The following is a 14791-nucleotide window of genomic DNA, read 5'->3' as shown; positions in this document are numbered from 1 at the left end:
ATTATTATTATTATTATTATTATTATTATTATTATTATTATTATTATTATTATTATTCTCCTCTTCCTCTGGTCTTAATTCAAAACAGTACCATCTGGGTTGTCTTAAATTTCCCTAAACATTAACTTGTTTCTTTCCTATATAGACCCCTTCACTGGCTACCAGTTTAGACCAGGGCCTATTTTAAATTTTTGGTTCTTGTATACAGGGCTCTGCACTCTAGTCTCTCCCAGCACTTGGCAGCTTGGCTAGAATGGTGCGTACCATCTAAGAATTTAAGATCTACAGGCAAAAATTATTACCTGTTTCACTGACACACACCTTTGTCAAGGCTGTGAACTTTTCAAGATCTGGCTCCACATCTGTGGGATGGTTTTCCTTTAAACATCTGGCTGAAGGAGGATCTCATCCATCTTTATAAAGGGTTGAAAACCTATCTCTGATTTGATTTGCCAGATTAAGCTGCTGAGGTGTAGCTGAGGTTGCTGAGATGATGATGATGATGATGATGATAATAATAATAATAATAATAATAATAATAAATTTTATTTATATACCGCTTTTCCAAAAGATCAAAGCGGTTTACATAGAATTAAAACCAATTACAAACATATCATAATGGTATTGGCTGGTGGGATATTGGGGATTTTATGGTGTTTATCACATGAAAGAGTTTATCCTGTGAATATCCTGGAAAAATCATGTAATCATGCGTAACGATTTCACACAACATCACACAAAACCCACCGTTAAAGTGGTCACAAATAAGCATTAATGCACATATTTTTACTTATTATTTATAACTTATAACACCCTTCCCACTAAAGGGTGGAACATCAAACATATTTTTACTTTGGGGGTTTCAGCAACAATGCATTTCCAATATCACTTTATGCAATTACTTGCCATTTCTGGTTCATTTGTAGGATGCTTTAAATACACTTTAATCTTTCTTTAATGTTGAAATCAACCCCAGTGTGATAAACTATGTCTATTTATCGTGTTATAAATACAGTCTTTGACTGTATATGTTTGATGTTCCACCCTTTAGTGGGAAGGGTGTTATAAGTTATAAATAATAAGTTGTAAGTTATAAATAAATTTCATTGTTGTTACTCATTATTTTACTTTGGCACTTTGTTGTCAGGAGGTAGGAAACCACCAAAGCCACACTCCCCAAAAGTGATTTTTTAAATTTTTAATGACTTTTTTCTTTTACATTTTAAAATTTAAATTTATACATTTAAGAAACAACAAATTGATACATTTCCATGGCATTCAGAATCTGTCGCTTGAAATAGCTTCAGATTAATAATAGGTCAGCTCTGATATTTTCAGTGACAGTTGATGACTTTCTTGAATTTTAGAGCAACATCTAACAGGAGCTGTTCGAAGTGCCATCGGCCATCAGCCCACGATGACAAATTATTTTCTATCATAGCTTGGGACATTATTTGTAAAAGCGAATGTCTCAGCATTAATCATTAGTTTTTGAAAAAATATCAGTAGTTGTTACTCATTATTTTTGAACAACATATTACTTGCTCATTACATTTTTGTTTTAAAAAGGCTCTTTAAAATTCAAAAATGGCCCCAAATCCTTCAAAATATCCCTTCAAAATGTTCTGAAAGTCATTTTAAAAATGTAACACACAATTACCAGTTGTCACAATATTTTTCTAAAAGAACAGCATTAGTGACGTTATATATATTAAAACATTTGCTACAGACTAAGCTCTGCTTTTATGGGTTACAGGCAGGAGCTTGAAGAAAAGCCTTGGGTAAATAGAAGCAGTTAGCCACAGTCAAGGTGCAGTTAGTCACCAAAGTAATACCCAGATTGAGGGGAAACCACAGAACTGGGAGTTTTGTAGAAGAGTAGGACTAGTCTGGCACTCTGGTGTCACTTGACTATAATGAGCAGAAGTCAGGGCAGATATTGGAACAGCACCAGAATGCTCCTCCTGAAGTTGTTGTATGTTGTTGTATGCCTTCAAGCCATTTCTAACTTATGATAACCCTAAGGTGAACCTATCATGGGGTTTTCTGGGGATGAGAGTGTGTGACTTGCCCAAGGTCACCTAGTAGCATTCCATGGTCAAATGAGGAATCAGATCCTGGTCTCCAGAGTTGTAGTCCAGTGCCCAAACCACTATACTACACTGCCTGACTCGAATGGCCAGCAGGAGTCAGCGCAGCACTGTTGAAAGTCCCAATCCCCCCCCCCCCCCAATGATAAACTCCTAAGTCACAACATCAGTTGTTTACAGCTTATTATCTAAATGCAAGCACTGTATTTTCCTTTTTTGGAAATTAAGATCGAGATTTTAGCTAAAGGAACTGTTCCCAGATGGGGTGAAGAATTTTTAACCTACCAATTTGCATCTAGCAAGAATACAAATGGAATGCAGAGCAGAGCAGAGGGTGAACTCTTCTGTTACAATGACTAGGAGGAATATAACCAAGAATATACATAGACCTTTCTGAACACTTTTTGCAGGTTGTAGCAACAAATCAATTAGGCATTGCAAATTGTAGCAAGGTGCTGAACTGAAGATTTGCGTATAGCCTTTTCCTCTTACCTGGATGTGAGCCTACCCAAAAGGGAGTATTTGCACCCTTGTCTCCTGCCTGAGGAAGATTCACAAAAATTGGAGACTTAGGCACAAACCCTGAGATCTGGCAACCTTAACTGTAATGTGGTTTACTGGTAGTGAATGTGAGGTAAATAAAGAAGCTCAATGAGTTCATAATTCTTTATATTTTACTGTTGCGCCAGTGTCTGCCTGGTAACCATGCCTCCCACAATTGGAGTTGGTTTTTAAATTGGTTCATTTGAGATAGCAGTCCTTCTTGATCATGAAAAAAATATGGCCTGGCCGGCCTTGCATTACACAAACTTTTAATAGAAATATAAAAATCTATTTGACTGACCCTCTGACATTCAACCAGAGAACTCAGCTAGATGGAGATATTGAGAATATGACAATAAATATGATTCATATTAGGAATCTGTAATGAACAGAGCCGCACACAACATTTTGAAAGGACAGGAAAGTGCTAAGTCAGTGAATGGACATTGAAAGATGATTGTCCACTCATACTCATGTATGAAATATTTTATAGGGAAAAAAATGGAAATACAACTTTGCAGAACAAGAAATCAATTACTTTGTGATCCCATGCAAAATTCAGTTCCTACATAAATTTTTCACACATTCTTCAAGACCCTTCCAGCTGTTCTTTGATGTTGGAGGATATATCTTTGTGTACCATACATCCTGCCCTGTGCCCCCTAAATTATCCGGCTTCTCTTGGATGGGAAATCACCAACAAATGCCAGGTGCTAAGGCTATATTTCAGAAGAAAGAACTGGCAACTGAGTTTAGGGACAACACACCTGTGACTAGAGGCTGAGAACTATCAGAGGATGGGCACTATTTAACCCCAAAGGGCTGATTATTGAAGTTCATGATGTTTGTTGATTGGCAGGTAAAAGAGTGCAGAATCACCAGTTTTGGTACCCTCCACATGCGTTGGACTGCAACTCCCTTCAGGGCTGGAACAAGAGATTTTGTTTCCTAAGGAAATCAGAATATGTGGCGTGCCAGATCCCAGTCCTATCAAGTCCAGCATTCTGTTCACATAAACGCCAATCCGTTGCTTATAGATAGCCCACCATGAGGGTGTGAATGGTATAAAACCCTCCCTCTTATATCCCCCAGTCTGACTGATATATAGGAGCATACTGGCTCTGATATTGGATGTGATATGTAGCCAGTCATGTTATTAGGCACCATAGTTAGTCCTACCCTCCATGAATTTAATTAATCCCCCTTGAAAGCTGTTCAAGGTGGCAACCATCGCTACATCTTGCAGCAAGGAATACTACAGTTTGACTGTACATTGTATAATGGAAGTAATTCCTTTTATTATGGGGACACCTTTCCAATCCAGATACAGAAAACAGTTGGATAGGCTAAGGCATCTTATTTCAACACTGGTGACAGGATGGTGTCTAAGGTTGTTATATCTAAGGCTAGCTAGTTTAGGAGGCCCAGAGCATGTTGTGTGGAAACAGCCATGGTTACAAAATTCAAGAGAAACTAGCTGGGAGCCACTATTGCTGCCATCACCTCTTGCATTGGCAATTTCCTCACCTTGACCAAAAGGAGAACCCGTGTTCCAGTATTCATCATCCCCAGATAGGAAGATAATGTTTACACAAGGTTGGCATACAGGTTACCAAATTAAACCCCCAATTGTCACTGTAATTTCAGATTTAAATCCTATTGAATTCAATGTGATTTGTTTCCAAGCTGATATTCTTAAAATTGCAACCTTAGGCTAACTGTTGGCTTAAAACAATTTGATAAACCTTTGGGGGTCCCCTCCCAATATGTTTTTCCATTTCTTTTGTAATTTTTGTACTTTGTCCTTTCCTAAGTCCAATGCATTTCCTTGGAAGAATGTCCCATTGATCTCAACAAGATTGAGTAAAAGTGGATGGGATCAGGCAGTTGCCATTTGACCTGGATCAGCAGAATATTCTCTGCAAATCACAACCACACACCAGAAAAGTGAGTACAAAGAGACAGAGGGAGAGTGGTCCCTGCTGTGACCTGTATTAAAGTGAAATTAAATTTAATAGGTACAAATGATAAGAAGGAATAAACACAGAGAGAAATATGCTTTTGAAGCTGGAGACATTTTTGATGTGGAAATATAAAATGTCAGACTCTGTAATGTGTTTCATGTTATATATAGTCATAGCTGTATGCACTGAAGCGTTACTTTTACAAGCAATGTAAAATTGGATTTGTCAGTCAGTTGATGTTGCAATATTACACCCCCCTCCTCCAACCTTCTATACTCTCCTTAAGCCCCCATCTATAACATGCTTGGCATGGATCAAGTTTGCATATGGCCCCATATACCATAATGATGGTATTGCAGAGAGACACCATTGCATGATTGTTTCTTAATGTCAGACTAGAAAAGTTATGCTGCTCCCCAACAGCCTGATGTTGAGTATAATTATATGCATGGCTTATAAATAAATTACTTCCAACATTGTCATTTGGCTTTTAAAGTCACAGATTGTCAAGCGCCTTTCTAAATGTTTGATAACCACCATCAGCAACTGCTTAAAAGAGGCAAAATAATTTATGGTGACCTTTCTTTGGGCAAGCTGAGATAAGCAGCCAGGTTCGTACGTACAATGAGCTTTCCAGAGGGAATTGGGCTGCATACGGATTATGAAATGCTGCATACTATCACCTTTCTAATAACGTGGGGGATATAAACACAGCCAGGCATAAATCATTCTTAGCTAAGGAAAAGAGTTAATGTCAGAAAGATTTTTTTTTGTAATTTTAGCATTTTAAGGGTTGCTTGGAGGCATTGTTTGGTTTGCTCATGAAGAACCAGATGCTTGCTACAACCACAGGTCAGACTGAACTAGCGTTTCCAGGTCAGGACCATCCAAAGCTCTCAGCATTCAGGCCCAAAACTGAAAACCTAGGGATGCTACAAGGGATAGACTCCTGTGATGTCATAAGCTGATGTCATAATAGAGAGCTCAATATGATGTTATTAATCATGCTACATTTAGCATCAGGCACAGTCACATAGAATATGCCATTCAGATTTTTTTTTAAAAGGTCAAAGTAACTAGGGAAACACACATATTTTTCAATACAGTGTTTTCACCCTGAGATTCTTCCCATTGCCCAGAGAGTCCAGGTTCTGAGACTTGGGAACACTGGACTGAACATAGGCCTAGACCAATGCTTTTAAACCATTTTTGGAGCCATAGGACTTTTTCACACAGGGAAAATCAGGAGAAAATTGGGGGTTTAGTCAATATCCTGGAAAAATGGTGAAGATTTTCACACACACTGTAATTAAAGAGCACTTATCCCAGGGATAACCATGGAATAACAATCAACAAATCATTCACAGGGAAATCTCATGATTTGTTATTCCCTAGTTATTCCAGGGATAAGTGCTCTTTAATTGTGATGTTGTGTGAAAATCTTCACCGCTATTGCACAATTTTACTGGGATATTGACTCTTTAAAACCCCGATTTCCCCCGTGTGATAAAGTCCATAGGCTGCTTTGAGAGTCCAAGGAAAGCTATGGAATACCTACCCAGAAAACTGCACATTGTTGTTGTTGTGTGACTTTGGCTTAGGGTGATGCTATCTTGGGGTTTCTTGGCAAGATTTATTCACAGGAGGTTTGCCATTGTTTTCTTTTTAGGCTGAGAGAGTGTGGCTTTCCCAAGTCACCTAGTGGGCTTCCATGGCTGAAAGGGAATTCAAACTCTGATCTCTGGAGTCCAAGTCTTAGACTCAATCACTACATCATGACGGCTCATATAAACAGATTTTGGATACAATTTATTTTGTTGCATTGATAACTGTTCTTCTTTTCATAGACTAATCTGGAATGAAAAATTGCAGTGGGCCATTGAAAAGAAAGCGTATCTTTACTATTACAAATTCATAATGATAGTAAAAATTCAAAGTGAAAGAGAAAAAATAATAGGGCAAAAATTATTTTTTTGGTTCTTTTTAACGCTGCTGTTTTGGTCTTTACTGGTAGCAAGAGACTGGTAGCCCATTAAAAGAATAATAATCAGAAAACCAAAAGTACAGAGTGGTCATAGGGTGTCTGTTCACTCACCTTGATATGGAAGCAACAATAGCAGGGGTTTAGGCTGCATCTGCACTGCAGAAATAATCTGGTTTGACATCACTTTAACTGCCATGGCTCAATGTTATGGAATTCTGGGAACTGTCTACAACATTGAGCCATTGCAGTTAAAGTGGTGTCAAACCAGATTGTTTCTGCAGTGCTGATGCAACCTTAGTTTATGATCATTGATTGGTGCAAATTCACACAAGGTGTCTTTAGTCCATGGGCCGAAATACTCTAAAGGCACCAGATCCTGTCTTTTTGGACACCAAGCAGGATCAGCACTTGGAAGAGACAGAACCAATGAATACAGGAAGGTATTTGCCAGGAAGGAACTGGCAAAACCATTGTTGAATATACCTTGCCTAAGAAAACCCTATGAAATTCATGGGATCACCATAAGTTGACAGATGACTTGAAGGCACACTGCTCTAGTTCATAGTTAGTTGCGTGGCCAGCCCTCCTGTTAATCAGGTTGGGGCACCCACCTAAACAGCAGACTGTGGGTGTCATGGAAATGTAGCAATGTTTTAGATATTCAGTGTGTTAGCACTACATTTTTACTGCAAGATTTGAGGGAGAGGCAACTGTGCTCTTTCTGCTTCATGTGCTGAAATGGCTACTTCAGGTACTTTGCACCTTGATTTCAGTTAGTGCTTCAGGCAGCAAAGTATCTTAGGCTTGGTCTGGTTAGTCCCAACTAATTAATTTTCCACCGATTTAAGTACAACTGAATCAGCATTGTCTATGGATGTTACAATCAATGGTATAGCAACATTTAGTAATTCTACAGCAAGTGCTCCAAATTGCTTAAGTAATTAATTAACAGAAAGCAAGGATTTAATTCATGTCCAGTCTTTGAATATTAGGTCTAGTCTCTTCCCAAGCCTACATTAAGTGAACTGATTTAGATCGTTCCAGTAATAACAAAAAGCCACCTAACAGTGATACCTTTATTGGACCAACTAAAATGCACAATATATTTGTTGCAAGCTTTTGAAACTTCACTGGCTTCTTCATCAGGCAAGGTGTTACAAACCAAACAGGAAAGAAAAAAAATTGAAGATGTTATTCATAGGCCTGCATTTTGCTGTTTCTTTGATCGTCAACTGATCTCTCAGTTGACTGCAGATGAAAATGTATTTTCTCCCAGAATCATCTCTACTATGTATGCTGATGGATTGGGGAAGTTGCTGAAAACTAATTTAAACTGCACAAATCAGCAGAAGTGCAAATGTTTTCTTTTGGGATGGATAAAGCCAATTGATAATCTTAAGAAGCAGAAGTTTAGAATGACAGAACAGATTGTTGCTTTATGCACTGGAGGTTTTTGGGACTCATTCTTGATGATTCATTAGGCAACTGACTCAATGAAGAATCATCTTGGTATGAGCATGTATACATGTTTAGTCACTTTGATGTTAGAGAGGGAAATCAAAATACTACTTCTAAATTAAATATAAATTACTTGTTTATGAGCGCCAAACCTTTGTGAAAAAGTAGGAACAATTGGACAACCCAGATACAGTGGTACCCCGGGATACGAATGCGCCGCCTTACGAAATTTCCGGGTTACGAAAAAAAATCAATAGGAAAAAACTGTTCCGGGTTACGAAGGTTTTTTCGGGTTACGAAAATTTTTTTGGTGCTTTTCAGCGCTATTTCACACGAAATCGCGGCTTTTCCCCATTAGCGCCTATGGCTTTTTCGGCTTACGAAGCATTTCGGGTTACGAACGCGGCGGCGGAACGAATTATTTTCGTAACCCGGGGTACCACTGTACACAAAACTGCCAAAATAAAGCTGCTTCGGGTCTCTTTGGAGGTATGCTATTTAAATGATGCATGTGTCCTAACAGTCCGGAGGTCGCGCCAAAGCCACACTCCATTCCTAAGCACTGGAGTGCAGCTTTGGTGCAGCTTCCGGATTCTTAGGATGCATGCATCATTTAAACAGCATACCTCCAAAGAGACCCGAAGCAGCTTTATTTTGGCAGTCTGTAACAGGCCATGGTAGCTGTGAAAAGAAACATAGAAAATCCACAAAGCCAATGTGATAGGCAGGCGCATTTCTTTTCCACTTAGTTTCATTTTCTGATCATAATCATAGCCATTTTCCATTTCAAACGAATCCCTGAAACATATTCTAGGTGAAAATCCTCCATTTCATGCTTCTGATCTCCAGTACTGGCTTCTTATCTCTGAGAAATTACAGAAGCCATGTGCATTTGCATCTGTAGTCTGAAGATGTTGCATTTATGGAAACAACCTAACGCTATCATCAACTTGACTGATGTCCATGCCAACATTATACTGCAACCTTCTGCCAGGAGAAATGATATACATACTTCAAATGAAATCATAAAATGCTTACCTCTTCCTCATATATTTTACAGAGAATTATCCTTGCTGTAATTTCTTTTTTTATGCTTTGAAAGAGCACAAAAGCGGTTTAGGTGAAGCAGTTTTCAGGAGAAAGGGGTATTTATGTATATGGCTATACACACACCACCACCATGACCACTGCCACCAGGCCAAGTATGATATTTTATTGGGCCATAGTCATAGGATCACTGCAGTTAATATTTGCCTATTCTGTTTGGTTCTTTTTGACCCAGTTCATCACCTAATGCCAGGGCAGAAACCATCTGAAGTGCTAAAGTTTTTCCACTCCAGCGTAGGAGTATCCCTGGATATCGGCACACACTTTCCTGCCACCTGTGGAAATTTCTGGAAGGAGAGAAGGGGAGATGTTTTCATTTAAGTTTTTGCATTCATGTCTTAATAGAGAACTGAGCCCGATTTGGCTTTGGCAGCATCCTTTTTCCCCTTTTAAACCTCATTAGAGGAACCAAATGGATTTAGTAATACCTGATAAATTGCAATCCTGTTTTTTGCACAAGCAGAAGCCATTAGCATTCCATCTCATTATCTCCACTGCAACTTTTCCTTCCTTCCCATTCATTATTGCTCCAGAGAACATAATGGAGCTGTTTGGGCAGAGCTAGGACCTGAATTCATTCTGTGCTGCTGACACATTATTTGTGGGTACAATTTCGCCATAAATTACCAACAGCAGACAGCAATTGCCAAGCCAGGGCTTCAGACTCCCATGTGCTAAATCCATCAGGATGAACAGATTGTAAACTGCCCATTGCAAATATTATATGCAGCAATTTAGCATCCCTTTAATACTTCATAACGTCAAACCCTTCCATTTATATGGCTTTTCCCTCCAGAAGCTTTGGAAATTGCTTCTCTCATTGCTATATACCATGCCCAACAGTTCAGGTTTAATAAGAGTGAATACTTAGTTTTAAAAATGTTTTTGACTAATGGACATCATCATTTAAAAATGCACAAGGAAATTGGTAATCATGGTTTCTCAATTTTGTATTTTCTTATAAAATAATGTGGCTGGAGAAGTCATCACCAATCATCTATATTTTATTTTATGAACACTTAAGAACTTCATGTGGACATATTGGGGTTTTTAACCAACTTTTTTTTTGGGGGGGGGGGGAAATAGAAGACTCTTGAGCAATATCACAACATACTTTTGAATCGCTTGATTGGACAAAGTGCTTAGACAGGGAAAACCTCTTCAGAAGAGCTAAGACAAAAGGAACAGATTGAGCAAATTGATGGGAATTCTCCTACTCTGCCTCTGTGGAATAGGCTCTTCTTAGATGTGTGCATGCTTGCTCTCACACACATACAAGGTATAAGGAGATCAATTCACTTACAGTGGTAAGGGTTTCAGAACAGATTATATGAGAACCATTTAGGAATATATACAGCTGGACTTGCTACAGATTAGACATGTGCATGGTAGTTTTTCTAAATGTTGATCAATTTTTCATTACAGAAACGTTGACCTCAAAGACCCATTGAATATAATGAAATGCTATCTCGTATTTTCATCAGTGCTAAAAATTAAAAACATTTATTTCAGACTAGGATGTGTGTTAGGAATGTGTGTCCCTCTCACCTACACACTCGACTGTGTAGACTAGTGAGGGACAACAGGTTGGTTTCCTGATGCTGCTCTACTGCACCTCCAGCTAGCTGTAGCCAGCAGAGCCAATTGTGAAGGATCATGGGACTTGTAGTCCACCATGGAATATGAAGGGCCACAAGTGCCCGTCTCTTACTGAAGATGTCTACAGTATCTGGCTTGGCATTTGTGCACTGTGTATGTCACAGAAACAGTATGTATATGCAAGTGCGGAAGGGTATGATTCTGCTTAGCTTAAAGTCACTTGAGAAAAGGTTCCTGGAGTGTTGATGAGCAGGGGGAGGCATTCTGCTGCTTTTTCAAAACCAGAGTGAACTTCTAGATTTGAATAAAATGTAGGAAAAAAGTTCCCCTCCCCAAAGGGCAGCCCATTGTGGATCCCTTGGAGACCAAACACTGCCTCTGCATCTTCCCACATCAGTCCCAGAGGATCTTTTGATTTAGAGCTTCAAAAATGAATAAGGCATGTTCAACACATGTGCGCAGCTAGTGAGCCACAAAACCAAACTATCTGCTTGGCAACTACTCCAAACGTGCATCTGAGGAAATAGGCTCCAGTCTATGAAAACGCACGCTAGCCACTTCTTTCAGTTAGTTTCAAAGGTGCTACAAGGTCCCTTTGCGTACTGATTTTCCAGACTAACACGGCTATGTCTTTGAATTCTACCTGCTTGCCAGTCTTTGTTTATGTAGCTCCAGGCACACAGCAAAAACATGCATATTGAGTTCTGTAAATGACTAACCCGTTTGGTGTGATGCATCAGAAGTTGCTCAGGCTCTGTGGATCTCTAATGTGTTAAAAGATTATAATGCTATTCTAATGTTATTCTAATACCATTCAAATTCACTGAAAGTGCTAATGAAGCCTCACTTGGAAAACATTATGAATCAAAGCACAGTGGTGGGAGAGACAGAATTAAAATACAATTGTTTCTAGTTCTTTTTTAAATTACAAATAGAACAAGAAATGATAGGTTTTACCATTTCAATAAATGCACCTCATTAGTTTCTGTGGGTGGATTATGTGACTTCAGGCTATATAATGAGAATTTCCTTTAAAAACAAAAACCTGCTTGTGCTGCAGGCGTGTCAGTTAAGTCAGAAAAGAAAGCCTCTATATATTAATTAGTTATCTTTTATTCTTTGTTTTTATAAGAATTTGCAATATACTTACATTAAACCCAAGTTTTGTTGTTGTTGTTAACAACTCGTCGTACCGATCACATAACACCGGTTTTGAAATCCCTTCACTGGCTGCCAATTAGTTTCCGGGCAAGGTACAAGGTGTTGGTGATTACCTTCAAAGCCCTACATGGCTTGGGTCCAGAATACTTAAGAGATCGCCTACTTCCATACTGTCCGTCCCGCACTCTAAGGTCCTCGGGGAAGAATCTACTTCAGCCAATAAAATCTAGGCTAAGTTCAGTCACCCAGAGGGCCTTTTCCATCGCAGCTCCAAAGCTATGGAATGACCTGCCGAAGGAGATCCGTGACATTTCTACTCTTACAGCCTTTAAGAAGGCTCTTAAGACGGATCTCTTCCGGCAGGCCTTCCCTACCTAGTTCTACTCCCCATTTACTGTGACTTATGTCACTCTGTCCACCAATTCTTCTCTTAAATTTAATGAGAATTAAATTAAAATTAATTAAAATAAAATCCTTGCCTCAAGAAGAAGAGCCCTCCCTCCATGACATCATCATCAGACCTGGGAGGGAGTGAAAAAGAGAGGCCCAACTTCCATCAGGCCTAACTGAATGTACTCACTTTGCTCTCTTTAATTTTATTGTATTTTATTTATTTATTGTATTTTATTTTCTTTATTTTTACTGTTGTAACCCGCCTGGATTCCTTGTGATTGGGCGGGCTATAAATAAATCATTATTATTATTATTATTATTATTATTATTATTAACTGTTATTGTTAATTGATTTTAGATTTATGGCAACCCTATGAATGATAGACCTTTACCTATTTGAACTCTTGTCCTGCTTTTTGCTGACACTTCCATTTTATTCCACAGCTGGTATCCTGCATTTGCTCCACACTTTTTCTCTTTACATGGCAATCCGAACGCAATCATGGGCTTTTAACATTATTGCGTGATAGACTACCACACACAATTTCAGGCAATGGAAAGCTATTTTTGGGCAATGGGAAGTCAGTTCGAACGCAATTTGAACTCACGTAAATTTGCTGAACTAGTGAATTCACGTGAATGCGTTCTGGCCCCACTTTCTTGTCATTCGTAATTAAGAGAAATTCCACCATGTGATAAACTCCTAAATGACCTACACAGCGCTCACTGCTTCATGTCTAGAATAGTCCAGCCTGGGACAGCATGGTTATTTCCTCCCTAAAGGAACTTGATCCCATCTGACCTTGGAAGCTAAGTAAGGTCAGCCTTGATTAGTCCTTGGATTGGAAGCCATCTCAAAATACCTTCACTGCCCAAACCACCTGAACATTCCTTGGCTGAAGACCTATGAAATTCATGGGATCACCATAAATTGATAGATGACTCGAAGGCTGATGCATGCACTCTCTGAGCTCCTGTCATGGCAAACTGTCTATTCTTGCAGCCTGGACACTCCTTTCTACCTACTTGCAAAAAGTGGCTCTCAATGAAGGCAATTTTAGTAGACAGCTGCACTGTGGTTGTGAAGAGGTTTCTGTGTCAAGTATTGAAGAAAGATTCAACAGCCACACAGGTCAGCTTTTGTGCATAGAATGGGATATATACCTATCATTCTTTATCTCTAGCAACAAAATGTTTCTGGGCGTCTCTGCCTACTACACTAGTAAAATCCCATCTCCAGCTACAATCCTTATCAGGATTGGGGACTGCAGCAGCTGTTGTTGGCTTTTTGGATTAAAGATACAACACTATGACTGCATATATTTTGTATAGCTTGTCATTATAAAGAGAAATGGCAGGGTCTATCTAGCAGCAACCCAATCTTCTCTTTTTGACAAGAGGCCAGCCAGGAGAGGTGGCTCTTCAGGTTGGCATCACTGGGCAAGTTGGTGCTGCTACGTACCACAATATCTCCCCAACACTCCCTTTCAGGATATTTATTTACCCTTTTATGCCATAAGAAGGGAGAAACTATCAAAACTCTGGAGCCACCCCATTTAGCAGTCTGTTCTACTTTTCTCTGTACCCCCTACTCTCCTTAATGTAGGAGTCATACCCTTCAGTTCAGTCAACATATTCCAGTTCCTCAAAATCCTTCTTAAACTGTGGGGCCCAAACCACACACGGTACTCCTGGTAATATCTGACAAAAGGGGAATAGAGTGGTAGCACCACTTCCCTCAATCTGGACACTATACTTCTGTTGACCCAGCAAAGGAATGAGACTGCTTGTTGTTGTTTTTTTTGTTTTGTTTTTTTTGTTTGCGTGTTTACTACCACATCTCACTGTTGATTCATGTTAAATTTATAGTCTATTAAGGCTCCTAGGTCTTTTTCATACATACACCTGTCAAGCCAGATGACACCCGTTCTACATTGTACGTGTGATTTATTTCTTTCTAGATTAAAAAAAACATGGTATTTCTTAATTACATTTCAGAAATGTTCATGTTGGAGCAAAATTACTGAGCCACAGGAGGAAGTACAAGGCTTGGGCACCACCCTGAGCCACCTAACCCTGACACCTTTGAGCAGACCAAAACAGAGCCACCAAGACCTGACCTTTCATAGGTTCAGAGCTGGCTAGACCCGATATGTCAACCCAGCAAGTCTTCTTGACACATTGGCCTAGCCAGACCTGATACCCCCAAGTCTGAATCTCCATCTTGTGACAACCCTGGCAACTCCTGAAGCCTTGTCCAGTACTGTAACAGGATGCCATCTTCTAGGATCTCCACAGTCCCAAGAGGTGGTATGCTAATCCAGTAACTATCCAACAGAAGTTCCTAGAGAAATGTCAAAGTGACAAGTTACAGTTGTCCTTGTGAACTTCCCTACAGTATTTGATGGAAATGGGCAGAACTTGGAGAAGGGTCTTGGGCCAACAATGTAACAATTCTCAATTTATTCCACCCATTGTTGGAGCCAGCTGCT

The sequence above is a fragment of the Sceloporus undulatus genome, chromosome 5, assembly GCF_019175285.1.
Source record: "Sceloporus undulatus isolate JIND9_A2432 ecotype Alabama chromosome 5, SceUnd_v1.1, whole genome shotgun sequence".
Taxonomy (NCBI): Eukaryota; Metazoa; Chordata; class Lepidosauria; order Squamata; family Phrynosomatidae; genus Sceloporus; species Sceloporus undulatus.
This window is presented reverse-complemented; position numbering follows the sequence as displayed.